The following is a 12,926-nucleotide window of genomic DNA, read 5'->3' as shown; positions in this document are numbered from 1 at the left end:
TCCCAGACTGAAGGGTCCCAGACAGAGCAGTGACCTTTATACCTCTCCCAGGAGGCGGAGCCCGACTGGGATGTACCATAATAACTATATTACAGGTAGAACAGCCCAACCCTAACCCCAACAGTAACATGTAGAACAGCCCAACCCTAACCCCAACAGTAACATATATACAGACTCATAGTACTGGTCAGACCCTGGCTCAGTACTACCTGGTGGGAACCAACGATGGTTCACCACACACAGTCCAAAAGATGTGCTGGTTATGTGCTGGTTTAGCATTGGCCATGCTAAATTCTCCCGCAATGTACCCGAACAGGCGCCGGGGTGTGGCAACCAGGGGATTTTCACAGTAACTTCATTGCGGTGTTAATGTAAGCCTACTTATGCCACTAATAAATAAACTTTAAGATTGGCGGCATGAAAATTGTCCATTGTGCAAGGCACCACAGGGTACTTATCATTGATAGAATCGGGTTAAGTTTTCAGGTTAATTTTTCCGTCTTCCCCTTCTGGAGGGGAGGGGAGGGGATAAAATTAGGAAAAGAGGAACTTTAAAAAATTAAGAATAACTATGTTGTGTTGTTGTTGTCTTACTTGGAGCATAATACAATATAACAGCACTCGGTTAGTTACTCTCTGTGTAAACATGTTAATTGCTCTTTGTTCATCAATTTTTTTTTCCTTTCAGTTCACTCTCTAAATCATTCACTATTTTACAAAGTGCATTTGTAGAGCCCACAGCTGCCCTGATGGATGTCCAAAATTCATACGTGAGCTTCAATGATGGATTTTGGCAAGCGGTCAAAATGATGCGTGGGATTCATGACAACTGACGTCTATATATATATTTTGTAGCAAGCTCTGTAGGTAGAAACAAGTTAATTTTCTAGCCAATTTTCCTCTCCAGCCCAGGGGTACAGATAATGAATCAAATTTGGTGTCTTAATGGATCAGGTCCTTACCATATACACACACACTGCTATTCAATGAGGCAAGCATCTTTATTTTATTATGACATTATTCAGTTTCAACAGCTTGGCTTGTAGTGAAGGGGATTTGCGTATCCAAGCTAGCAAAGTGCAATGTTGCCAGAAATCCTGCAGGATATTTAAAAATGCCACTCCTTATTGGTGGCCCGTCATCATTTTGTCTGAAAAAAAATCAAAAAATTTAACTCCCAGAGTTAAATAATTCATTCAATTTGGCAGAAAAAAAACAGCATATACAAGCTTTAACATCCTGTTGTGCTGTGATCTCTGTGTGAGACTCCAGGCTGCAGGGTGTGGCCAGGGATAGGCACCAAGACTTGGGGAAAATAGAGGTTGTTATCAATTGGAACCAAGCCCATGCCCAGGAGATACCAGGAGCAGAAATCATTTTGACAACAAGAGCATTCATGCTCACAAATTCTTTTATTGTAACACTGCAAAACAACTGCCTCAAATGATTTTCATTAAAATAAAGCCAGGATTAAGGTCAGCCCTCTTTCTCATTGTTACCTGCTGCAATTTAGTGAACATCTTAACACAAAATTTTACAGCATTCTTAGGCAATCTCTGGGAGCAAGAAATTTAATTCTGGTCAACATGTAAATAGTATAGAACTCTCCACCCCTGCGCATAATTGAATAATGTTGTAGGGTGTGGGTTACATTTGGTAGGTTTCAAAGAAGTCTTTATAGTCTGATGCAAATTAACTGTTGAGTTTTTATTAACGACCAGAAGCATTTACAAATACGCAGTAAAGGTTACAAGCTATGAGCTGTCTCCATGCTTCAGTCTGCACCACACTGACCCTGGGTGAGGTTGTGCTTTCTTACATCACTGTGTGGGTGGTATTGTAATCAGCCCCACATTAACTGTATATGTGCCAGACCCTTCTGCTACATGTAAATGCATCATGTGGTGTGAAATTGAGTTACCCAGACCAGTTAGGAGTCAGGTTTGATCCTTGGTTGGGCTGAGCTAGCGAAACCTATCTGAGTGAAAGGGAGGAACACTACAATTGGAAAGAGGATCCCATGGGGTGGTTTTACAATGGACACAGTGGGGGGAGCTTTCCAATCTCGCCCTCCACAGAAATCATAGCGGGTGGTAGAGGCGGGTGGGGGGGGGGGGGGGGGCGGGGGTGGTGGCCATGCAAAGGTCTGTCGACCTTGGGTGGGATTTTCTGGTTTTGGGCGGGCACGGCCAGAAAATCTTGCCCAATGTGCCAACACTTCCCATTCCCCTTCATTCACCACATTCCCCTTTATCCGAAACACCTCCTTCATCCCTATCTCCCCCTCTTCACCGGCCCCCCCCCCTGCCCCCCCCACACACACACACAACATACCAGTAGTGTGTAGTGGTACCGGAGCCTTCTGGAACACCGCTATGGCACCATTAACCATAATGAAGAATAACACTAGATCCCACTGTCCCCTGGGACCTGATGCAATTTTTAATGGGAGGGTGAAAGTTGAGATGGGCAGGGGAGTGGTTGTGTCTGGAACCTGCCACATCTCGAATGAAGCGCCTGTTAAACTAGCTCTGGATTCAATGAAAATAACTCGCTGCATGGGCCAGTTTTAGATTGTCCATGAGCAAGCATGGGAAAAGTGCAATTGCTGTGCGATATCTGATGTGAACATAGCAGGAGTCATCAGAGCTAATGGTGGCATTGACTAACTCATCTAAATAAAGACAAACATGTTTGACTGCTCAACCAGTGCACAAAGCTGCCATCACTGGTTTTGATGCGCTTGTATTTCTCACCGGTAAAAGGTAGGAATCCTGAGAGGGCTATTGTCATCACTGGGCAACATGGGTTGGCATGAGAAGCTCTGCTGAACATACGAGTGCCTGCTGCTGAAGTGGATATGCGAACAGGCTAACCTGACATGACACTGGGTATTGAGGAGGCACTCAGCAAAAGCATTCTTTTGGTCTGCAAGGGGGTGAAGGCCACAACATCGGGTGTACCACCCGAGAGTCAGCTACCTGTGCTGGAGGAGACTGTACCTATCCAGGCAGGTTGTCTAGGACATCTGCACTCTGGTCCCAGTGACATACCCTGTGAACCCCACGATGACAGTCCCCTACTAGAAACTATCAATGTCAGGATTGAATCTTTTTGCATCAGCTTGTTTCAGGGATCAACTGTGGACCTGAGAGGCGCCATGGAGTTGGAAGCTTATCAGATTATCAAGCAGATCATGGATCCCTGTACTGGAGGGCAAGGGAATAGATAAAGTTTCAGACAGATAGGCAGTTACAGAGGGCATTGGACTTGGCCACCATCAATGGATTCCCTCAGGTCCAGGATAATACCAACCTAGCCACCAAGACAACAGACCAGCTAGCCAGATTTCTCAACACTAAAGTCTTCCACTCATTGAACACGCTGTTGATCTGTGACCATGTGGATCTTATCTTAAAGGCCTGTGCTCACTTCCCAGGCAGCTGTCATGATTCCTTCATCCTGCTCGAGTCCCTTGTGCCACACTTCTTCAAGTCAACGCCTAGACTCCATTGGTGGTTGGTGGGATGTAAGGGTTATCCCATGGTTCCTGACACCTACCTGGTTCCCAGACACAGAAGCGGAGAGAAGTTGCAACCAAAGCCATTTCCTAACACAAAGCTGCACTGAGCAGGCCATTGGCACATTGAAGATGTGTTTCTGTTGCCTTGGCCATTTGGGTGGTGCCCTCTAGTACAAGCCAACCAGCTTGGCTTGTATTATGTTTGCCTAGTGTGCATTGCACAATATGACTGTACAAAGAGATCTGAAGATGGATGAGGAGGGGAAATTAGATACCATTCTTCTTCTGGGGATGAAGGAGAGGAGGAAGAGGAGGACACCAGAGAACCCTCCACTATACCCACTATACCCTCCACTATACCCAACACCTCTCCTGTCACTCATGGCACCTTCCCACGCAATCGCAGAAGTGTAACACTTGCCCCTTTACCTCTTCCATGCTGACCATCCAAGGTCCAAAACATTCATTCCAGGTTAAGCAGCGTTTCACTTGCACCTCTTTCTATTTGATGTATTGCATTCGCTGCTCCCAATGTGGTCTCCTCTATACCGGAGAGACCAAGCGTAGACTGGGTGATCGCTTTGCTGAGCACCTTCGGTCTGTGCGCAATCAGGACCCTGACCTTCCCTTTGCTTGCCATTTTAACACACAATCCTTCTCCCATGCCCACATGTCTGTCCTTGGCCTGCTGCTATGTTCCAGTGAAGTTCAATGCAAACTGGAGGAACAGCATCTCATCTTCCGACTAGGCATATTACAGCCTTCCGATCTCAACATCAAATTCAACAACTTCAGATGATTTGCTCTACCCCACCTTGGCCCCCTTTGTTTTCATTCGATTTTATTTAATTTTTTACTGTTCTCTACCTTTTATTTCTTTATTGTCTTCCTTCATTTTTCTTCCTGCCCCCCACTCTTTTCCCCTACTTTATCCCCTTCCCTTACCTTTTTTCCACCTCCGCTTGCCCTTTTCTACATTTTACCTCTGTCCCATCTTTTTTCCCCTTCCTCCCCCAATGCCTCCATCTGTCACAGCTCACAGCTTCTCTGCCGTTTGGCCATTCACATCCTTTATTCTCTCTGTGGACAGCCATTAGCAGTCTTTTCCCCTGGTTTAGAACATAGAACATAGAAGAAATACAGCACAAACAGGCCCTTCGGCCCACAAGTTGCACCGGTCATGTCCCTACCTACCTAGGCTTATATATAGGCTTACCTATAACCCTCAATCCTATTAAGTCCCATGTACTCATCCAGAAGTCTCTTAAAAGACCCTATCGAGTTTGCCTTCACCACCACTGACGGCAGCCGATTCCACTCACCCACCACCCTCTGAGTGAAAAACGTACCCCTGACATCTCTTCTGTACCTACTTCCCAGCACCTTAAACCTGTGTCCTCTCGTAGCAGCCATTTCAGCCCTGGGAAAAAGCCTCCGAGAATCCACCCGATCTATACCTCTCAACATCTTGTACACCTCTATCAGGTCACCTCTCATCCTTCGTCTCTCCAAGGAGAAAAGACCGAGCTCCCCCAGCCTATCCTCATAAGGCATGCCAACCAATCCAGGCAACATCCTTGTAAATCTTCTCGGCACCCTTTCAATCATTTCCACATCCCTCCTGTAATGAGGCGACCAGAACTGAGCACAGTACTCCAAGTGGGGTCTGACGAGGGTCTTATAAAGCTGCATCAGTATTTCCCGACTCCTAAACTCAATTCCTCGATTGATGAAGGCCAGCACACCATACGCCTTCTTAACCACCTCCTCTACCTGCGAGGCCGATTTAAGAGTCCTATGGACCCCGGACCCGAAGGTCCTTCTGATCCTCTACACTGCTAAGAGTCTTACCCTTGATATTATACTCCTTCATCCCATTTGACCTGCCAAAATGGACCACTACACATTTATCCGGGTTGAAGTCCATCTGCCACTTCTCCGCCCAGTCTTGCATCCTATCTCACGCTGCAGCTTCTGACATCCCTCCAACCTATCCACAACACCACCAATCTTCGTGTCGTCGGCAAACTTACCAACCCATCCCTCCACTTCCTCATCCAGGTCATTTATGAAAATGACAAACAGCAAGGGTCCCAGAACAGATCCCTGGGGCACTCCACTGGTGACCGACCTCCATTCAGAAAAAGACCCATCTACAACACTCTCCGCCTTCTGCAGGCAAGCCAGTTCTGGATCCACAAGGCAACAGCCCCTTGGATCCCATGCCCTCTCACTTTCTCGAGAAGTCTTGCATGGGGGACCTTATCGAACGCCTTGCTGTAGTCCATGTAAACCACATCAACCGCTTTTCCTTCGTCAATGCGTTTAGTCACATTTTCAAAGAATTCCACCAGGCTCGTTAGGCACGATTTGCCTTTGATAAAGCTGTGCTGACTACTTTTGAGCATACTAAACTTCTCTAAATGTTCATAAATCCTGTCCCTCAGGATCTTCTCCATCAACTTACCAACCACTGAGGTTAGACTCACCGGTTGATAATTTCCTGGGCTATCCCTATTCCCTTTCTTGAATATAGGAACCACATCCGCAATCCTCCAATCCTCCGGAACCTCTCCCGTCTCCATCGACGACGCAAAGATCATCGCCAGAGGCTCTGCAATCTCTTCCCTCGCCTCCCACAGTAACCTGGGGTACATCCCATCCGGTCCCAGCGACTTATCTATCTTGATGCTATTCAAAATTTCCAACACATCCTCTTTCCTAATGTCCACATACTCAAACTTTCCAGTCCACCTCAATCCTGTAGTACAACCACCCAGGTCTTTTTCCACCGTGAATACCGAGGTAAATTCATTAAGCACCTCTGCTATTTCTTCCGGTTCTGTACAGACTTTCTCACCTTCACCTTTTATAGGTCCTATTCCTTCACATCTCATCCTTTTACTCTTCACATATTTATAGAACGCCTTAGGGTTCTCCTTAATCTTACCTGCCAAGGCCTTCTCGTGACCCCTTCTGGCTCTCCTAATTTCTTTCTTAAGTCTCTTCTTACAAGCCGTATACTTATCTAGATCCCTATCATCGCCTAGCTCTCTGAACCTTTTGTACGCTTTCCTTTTCTTTTTGACTAGGTTCAGCGCAGCTTTCATGCACCACGGTTCCCGTAACCTACCAAAACCTCCCTGTCTCATCGGAACGTTGTCATGCAGAACTCCAGACAAACATTCCTTGAAAATCTGCCACCTTACTTCGGTACTTTTCCTCGAGAATACCTCCTTCCAATTTACGCCTCTAATCTCCTGCCTGGTGGCTTCATATTTCCCCTTACTCCAGATAAACACTTTCCTAGCTTGCCTGATCCTATCTCTTTCCAACGCTAACGTAAAGGAGACAGAGTTATGATCACTATCCCCAAGATGCTCCCCCACTGAGAGATCCAACACCTGTCCAGACTCATTAGCCAGTACCAGATCAAGTATGGCCTCTCCTCTTGTAGGCTTATCCACATGCTGTGTCAGGAAGCCCTCCTGAACACACCTAACAAACTCCTCCCCATCCAAACCCCTTACCCTAGGGATATTCCAATCGATGTTTGGGAAATTAAAGTCTCCCATCACGACAACCCTGTTATTACTACATCTCTCCAGGATCTGTTTGCCTATCTGCTCCTCAACATCCCTGTTACTATTGGGCGGCCTGTAGAAAACACCCAGCAAAGTTATCGACCCCTTCCCGCTCCAAACTTCCACCCACAGAGACTCCATAGACAATCCCTTCACGGCTTCCACCTTCTCTACAGCTGTGACACTATCCCTGATCAGCAGTGCCACGCCCCCCCTTCTTTTGCCTTCCTCTCTGTCCTTTCTGAAACATCTGAAACCCGGCACCTGAAGTATCCAGTCCTGTCCCTGTCCCCAAGTCTCTGTAATGGCCACCACATCACACTTCCAAGCATCGATCCACACTCTAAGCTCATCCACTTTATTCACTACACTCCTGGCGTTAAAATAGACACATCTCAAACCTTTGGTCTGAGCTCTCCCCTTCTCCATCACCCGTCTATTCTCCCTCTTACACTGTCTACAATCCTTCCCTATTTGCAGGCTAACCTCCTCGCTCTCAGTCACCTCATCACGATTCCCTCCCCCCAACCTTTCTAGTTTAAAGTCTCCCCAGTAGCCTTAGCCAACTTTCCTGCCAGGATATTGGTCCCCTTGGGATTCAAGTGCCACCTGTCTTTTTTGTACAGGTCACACCTGCCCCTAAAGAGGTTCCAATGGTCCAAGAACCTGAATCCCTGCCCCCTGCTCCAGTCCCTCAGCCACGCATTCATCCTCCACCTCACTCCATTCCTGCTCTCACTTTCCTGTGGCACAGGCAGCAATCCTGAGATTACTACCTTTGCGTTCCTCCTTCCCAACTGTCTACTTAACTCTCTATATTCTCTTTTCATGACCCCTTCCGTCTTCCTACCTATGTCAGCGGTACCAATATGCACCACGACCTCTGGCTCCTCTCCCTCCCACCTCAGGATATCTGGGACGCGATCAGAGACATCCTGGATCCCGGCACTAGGGAGGCAGACCACCATCCGAGACTCTCGTCTGCCTCCGCAAAAACGCCTGTCCGACCCCCTTACTGTTGAGTCCCTGATTAATACTGCCTTCCTCTGTGGCTATGTTGTTTTTGTGGCTATGATTCATCCTTCATTCCCTCACCCTGCGGTATAAATATCTCCCACTTTCTATGCCTTTTAGCTTTGACAAAGGATCATCTGGACTCTTTTCTCTCCCTACAGATGTTGCCAGACCTGCTGAGATTTTCCAGCATTTTCTCTTTTGATAGGAGTAGGGATGTCTTGCTGCAGTTATAGAGGGCATTGGTGAGGCCACACCTTGAATATTGTGTGCAGTTTTGTTCTCCTAGTCTGAGGAAGGACATTCTTGCTACTGAGGGAGTCCAGCAAAGGTTCACCAGACTGATTCCTAGAATTCCAGGACTGACATATGAAGAAAGACTGGATCAACTGGGCTTGTACTCACTGGAATTTAGAAGAATGACAGGGGATCTCATAGAAACATATAAAATCCTGATGGGACTGGCAAGGCTAGATGCGGGAAGAATGTTCCTGATGTTTGGGAAGTCCAGAACTAGGGGTCACAGTCTAAGAATTCAGGACTGAGATGAGGAAGAACTTCTTCACTCAGAGAGTTGTGAACCTGTGGAATTTTCTACCATGGATCCAGTTTGTTAGATATGTTCAAGGGGGAGCTGGACGTGGCCCTTGCAGCCAAAGGGATCAAGGGGTACGGAGAGAAAGTGGGAGAGGAATACTGAAAGTCCATGATCAGCCATGATCACATTGAATGGTGATGCAGGCTCAAAGGGCTGAATAGCCTACTCCTGCACCTATTTTCTATGTTTCTATGTTTCTTTTCAGTCCCCACCAAACTGCATAAACAAACAGAAGTTCTGAACGATACCATCAAATAATATATTTTTGACCTATTCAAATGAAAACATAGGCAGAGCAAACTTCACCGAGATGACCCATCAAATACAACTAACAGCACGGTGCCTTGAGTTCATTCAGACTCCAAGCATTGCTCGTTCTGAGGCTGAGGTTGAATTGGAGGTAACCTGCTCCATTGTCCCTGCATCCAGCTGAGATGCCTGTGGGCTCTGGAGATGCATATGGGGCCTCCTTCACAGTCTGTTAGATCCATGTCATTGAAGGAATGGCCTTTGTCTCAGGGTCTTGTTCCTCAGGTGGAGGAGCCAGCAAAGCAAAAGATGACACCAGTGCACACAACGAATGACCCCCTTCGTCAGCCCTTTCAACTGCCTCAGCTCTTTTGTGATTCCATTGATTGCTGGATGAGGCAGGGACACAGCTGGCATCCACTCCTCGCATCTCCCTGCTATCTGCAACAATGAGTGATCCATGTGATCCATTCTTTACATTAACAACCAATTTAAGGTTACCAGTCGGTCTCGCAATGTGGCTCTCTTACAGTTACTAGAAGCTACATCTATTCATATGCCTGGACCTGTCCTCTGCAGGCAAAAGGAACATGTCCAGACATGGAGCCTTATTTGCATTAAACAAAAGAGTCGGGTACAATGAACCCTGGTGCATTCTTCATGGGCAATGGCGACCAGTCAAAATCAACATGCTAACCAGTTAGCACCCCTTTTCTTATGCAGTAGAAATTGTTGCTCCCTTTGAACTTGATGAGTGCAAGGTGTAAAGTTTTAACAGCAATGCAAAGCTTGTTCAGCAATAAAAGTTCTTGCATTTATATAGTTCAGAATGCCCCAAAGTGCTTGGTAGCCGATTAAATATTCCTGAAGTGTTGTCACTGTTGTGCTGTAGGAAAATATTACTCATTTGCTGTGCAGGATGCATTTGGAGCAGTTTTCCCACACTTGATAGATTTACCAGCACTGGAAGGAACAGAAATACAGTTCTAGTGTAGCCTTTAAAAGGCTGTGGCCAGTTAAAGGGAACATCAGTTTTAAATGGCAGTAACAATGGGGATAGCAGCATAGTAATAGGAAACATCACATTGTGGCAGTGTTACTGAATTAGTATCCAGAGGCCTGAATCTGGAGACATGAGGTCAAATTCCACTGGGAAAATTTAATTCCATGGATTCATAAATCTATTAATTAATGTTAAAATTGATATATGTGCATTAATTTATATATTATATATAAAACTAATCATTAACAATATTCACAAAACAACTATAGATTATTGTAAAATCCCATTAACAAATATCCTTCAAGGTAGGAAATCTGACGTTCTTGCCTGGTTTGGCCTACATAGAACCATAGAAAAGGTACAGCACAGAAGAAGGCCATTCAGCCCCTCTTATCCATGCAGCGTGAGGGTACCCAGGTGCCCTTTCTAATCCCATCTTCCTGCACCCCGCCAATAGCCGTGTAGCTTCGAGCACCTAAGGTGCAAACTCAGGTACTTTTTAAAAGAGTTTAGGGTCACTGCCTCTATCACCAACTCAGGCAGCAAACTGCAGACACCCACTACCCTCTTCCTCTTCCATGTGACTTAAGGACCTGCAGCAATGTGGTTGGCTTTTAACTACCCTCTGAAATGGCCTAGCAAGCAATTGTAGGTGCCTCAACATTGCCCGGTCTAGGTTAATTTGGGGATAGGTATAAATAATGACTTTGCCAGTGGTGCTGATATCACAAAAATAAATTTTAAAAACACAAATGGCAGCAATGTCTGAAGTAGCAGAATCCTGGAGATCAAAAGCTGGAAGAGTCCTCTGACTGTTTGACACATTTTTGGAAATATAGCTATTTGACATGAAGGTCAGAAAAGGTACCACATTGCCAATGAAGGTCAGAAACCCTATAAAATTGGTGTGCATGTCGTCTGGAGGGAAATGGCTATGAGTGCGATTTGCCCAACCCAAAGATCTGACACACAATGCAGGAGAGTTTGATGATCTCACAAGTTATGTCAAGGCATTCTTATCAAGAAACATCCTCTTTATGTAGGCCAGACCAGGTAAGGATGGCAGATTTCCCTCCCTGAAGGACATTAGTGAACCAGATGGGTTTTTATGACAATCAACAATGGTTTTATGGTCATCTTCAGACTCTTAATTCCAGATTTTTTTTCGCAATCTGCCGTGATGGGATTTGAGCCTCGTACTGGGTAACCTGTGTTATCATAGAATAGAATCCCTACAGTGCAGAAGGAGACCATTCGGCCCATCAAGTCTGCACCTAGCACAATCCCACCCAGGCCCTATTCCTGTAACCCCTCATATTTACTCTGCTAATCCCCCCTGACACTCGGGTAGCATGTAGCATGTAGCACATGTAGCATGGGCAATTAACCTAACCCACACATCTTTGGACTGTGGGAGGAAACCGGAGTGCCCGGAGGAAGCCCACGCAGACACGGAGAGAATGTGCAAACTTCACAAAGACAGTGGCCCGAGGCTGGAATTGAACCCGGGTCCCTGGCGCTGTGAGGCAGCAGTGCTAACCACTATGCCACCATGCTGCACCAAACAATAGCCTGGGTCTCTGGATTACTAATCCAGTGACAATACCTCCATGCTACCATCTCCACCCCTGTGTCCCCAGAACATTACTCTGGGTCTCTGGATTAGTAGTCCAGTGACAACACCATCACCTCCCAGTTTAGGTGCAATTTGTATCTCATATATTTTTACAAATGTTAATAGTTACTCTATCTTTTGCAGAAACTAAGTAACGGTGCATGTACTATTTAAAGAGAAACATAAAAATCTCCCTCTAACTCAAAGGTTCTGTGCGTGCTGTCTCAGGTAGTCGCAAAGGATGTGATCAGGAACAGTTCGGTATGATTGAGTGATTAAGCTCGTGCGCAGTGATAGTCAAAGGGAAAAGGCTGACATACAAAACGTAATGGGCATTCTCGTTGCTGGCATTTTATTGTGGAAAATTGGCAGCTGAAAAACTATTTTCACCAACTGGGCAGAGTCTTCTCTGCTATCCCAGCACTTTCAAATAGGTTTAAATATTAGATATTGCTACTTTCAAATAGATTGTGCATTTCAGTATTTGAACAAAACATTCTATGTATATTTAACATATTTGAAATAAGTTACATCTTGTAAAAATGTATTGTATAAGCATTGCAGTTTCCAAACAAAATGATGCATTCTGTAATGTTTTCAGAACAAATTCACTCAGTAAATGTATTTGACAATGTCATGTCAATGTTATTTACAGATGCACCATAGAAAGTATTCTTTCTGGTTGTATCACAGCTTGGTATGGCTCCTGCTCTGCCCAAGGAGACAAGAAACTACGAAAGGTAACATGCAAATCAGCCTCCCATCCATTGACTCCGTCTACACTTCCTGCTGGCTCGGCAAAGCAGCCAGCATAATTAAGGACCCCACACACCCCAGACATTCTCTCTTCCGCCTTCTTCCGTCAGGAAAAAGATACCAAAGTCTGAGGTCACGTACCAACCGACTCAAGAACAACTTCTTCCCTGCTGCCATCAAACTTTTGAATGGACTACCTTGCATTAAGTTGATCTTTCTCTACACCCTAGCTATGACTGCAACACTACATTCTGCACTCTCTCGTTTCTTTCTCTATGAACGGTATGCTTTTGCCTATACAGTACGCGAGAAACAATGCTTTTTCATTGTATATTAGTACATGTGACAATAATAAATCAAATCAAAAAATGTGTGCTCTGTCCAAAGGCAGGTCCCTGGCTCGTTCTCTGTTGATGCTTCATCCTGAGCTGTTTGCTTGGCAGTTTTGTCAGTGCCATTGCCTTCCACTCTCAGAGGCAGGGTGAGGAGGTAGTCTATCTCAGCCGGAATAGGGATTGAATCTGTGCTGTTGGTGTTATTTGGAACTGCACATTAGCTATCTGGGTAACTGAGCTAATCGGCCA

The 12,926-nt window shown here is 45.7% G+C and overlaps 1 long non-coding RNA gene across 1 annotated transcript in view; it reads left to right on the top strand.

Moving 5' to 3' along the window:
• The window catches only part of LOC144492371 (uncharacterized), a 39,722-nt gene extending 27,377 nt beyond the window's left edge, over positions 1-12,345 (top strand). The window contains exon 3 of the long non-coding RNA XR_013497584.1: positions 12,242-12,345. This is a non-coding gene — a long non-coding RNA (uncharacterized LOC144492371). The remainder of the gene's footprint in view (positions 1-12,241) is intronic.
• Positions 12,346-12,926: the final 581 nt, after the last annotated feature.

Source organism: Mustelus asterias, chromosome 4 (genome assembly GCF_964213995.1).
Source record: "Mustelus asterias chromosome 4, sMusAst1.hap1.1, whole genome shotgun sequence".
In the NCBI taxonomy this organism is placed as follows: Eukaryota; Metazoa; Chordata; class Chondrichthyes; order Carcharhiniformes; family Triakidae; genus Mustelus; species Mustelus asterias.
This window is presented reverse-complemented; position numbering and strand designations above follow the sequence as displayed.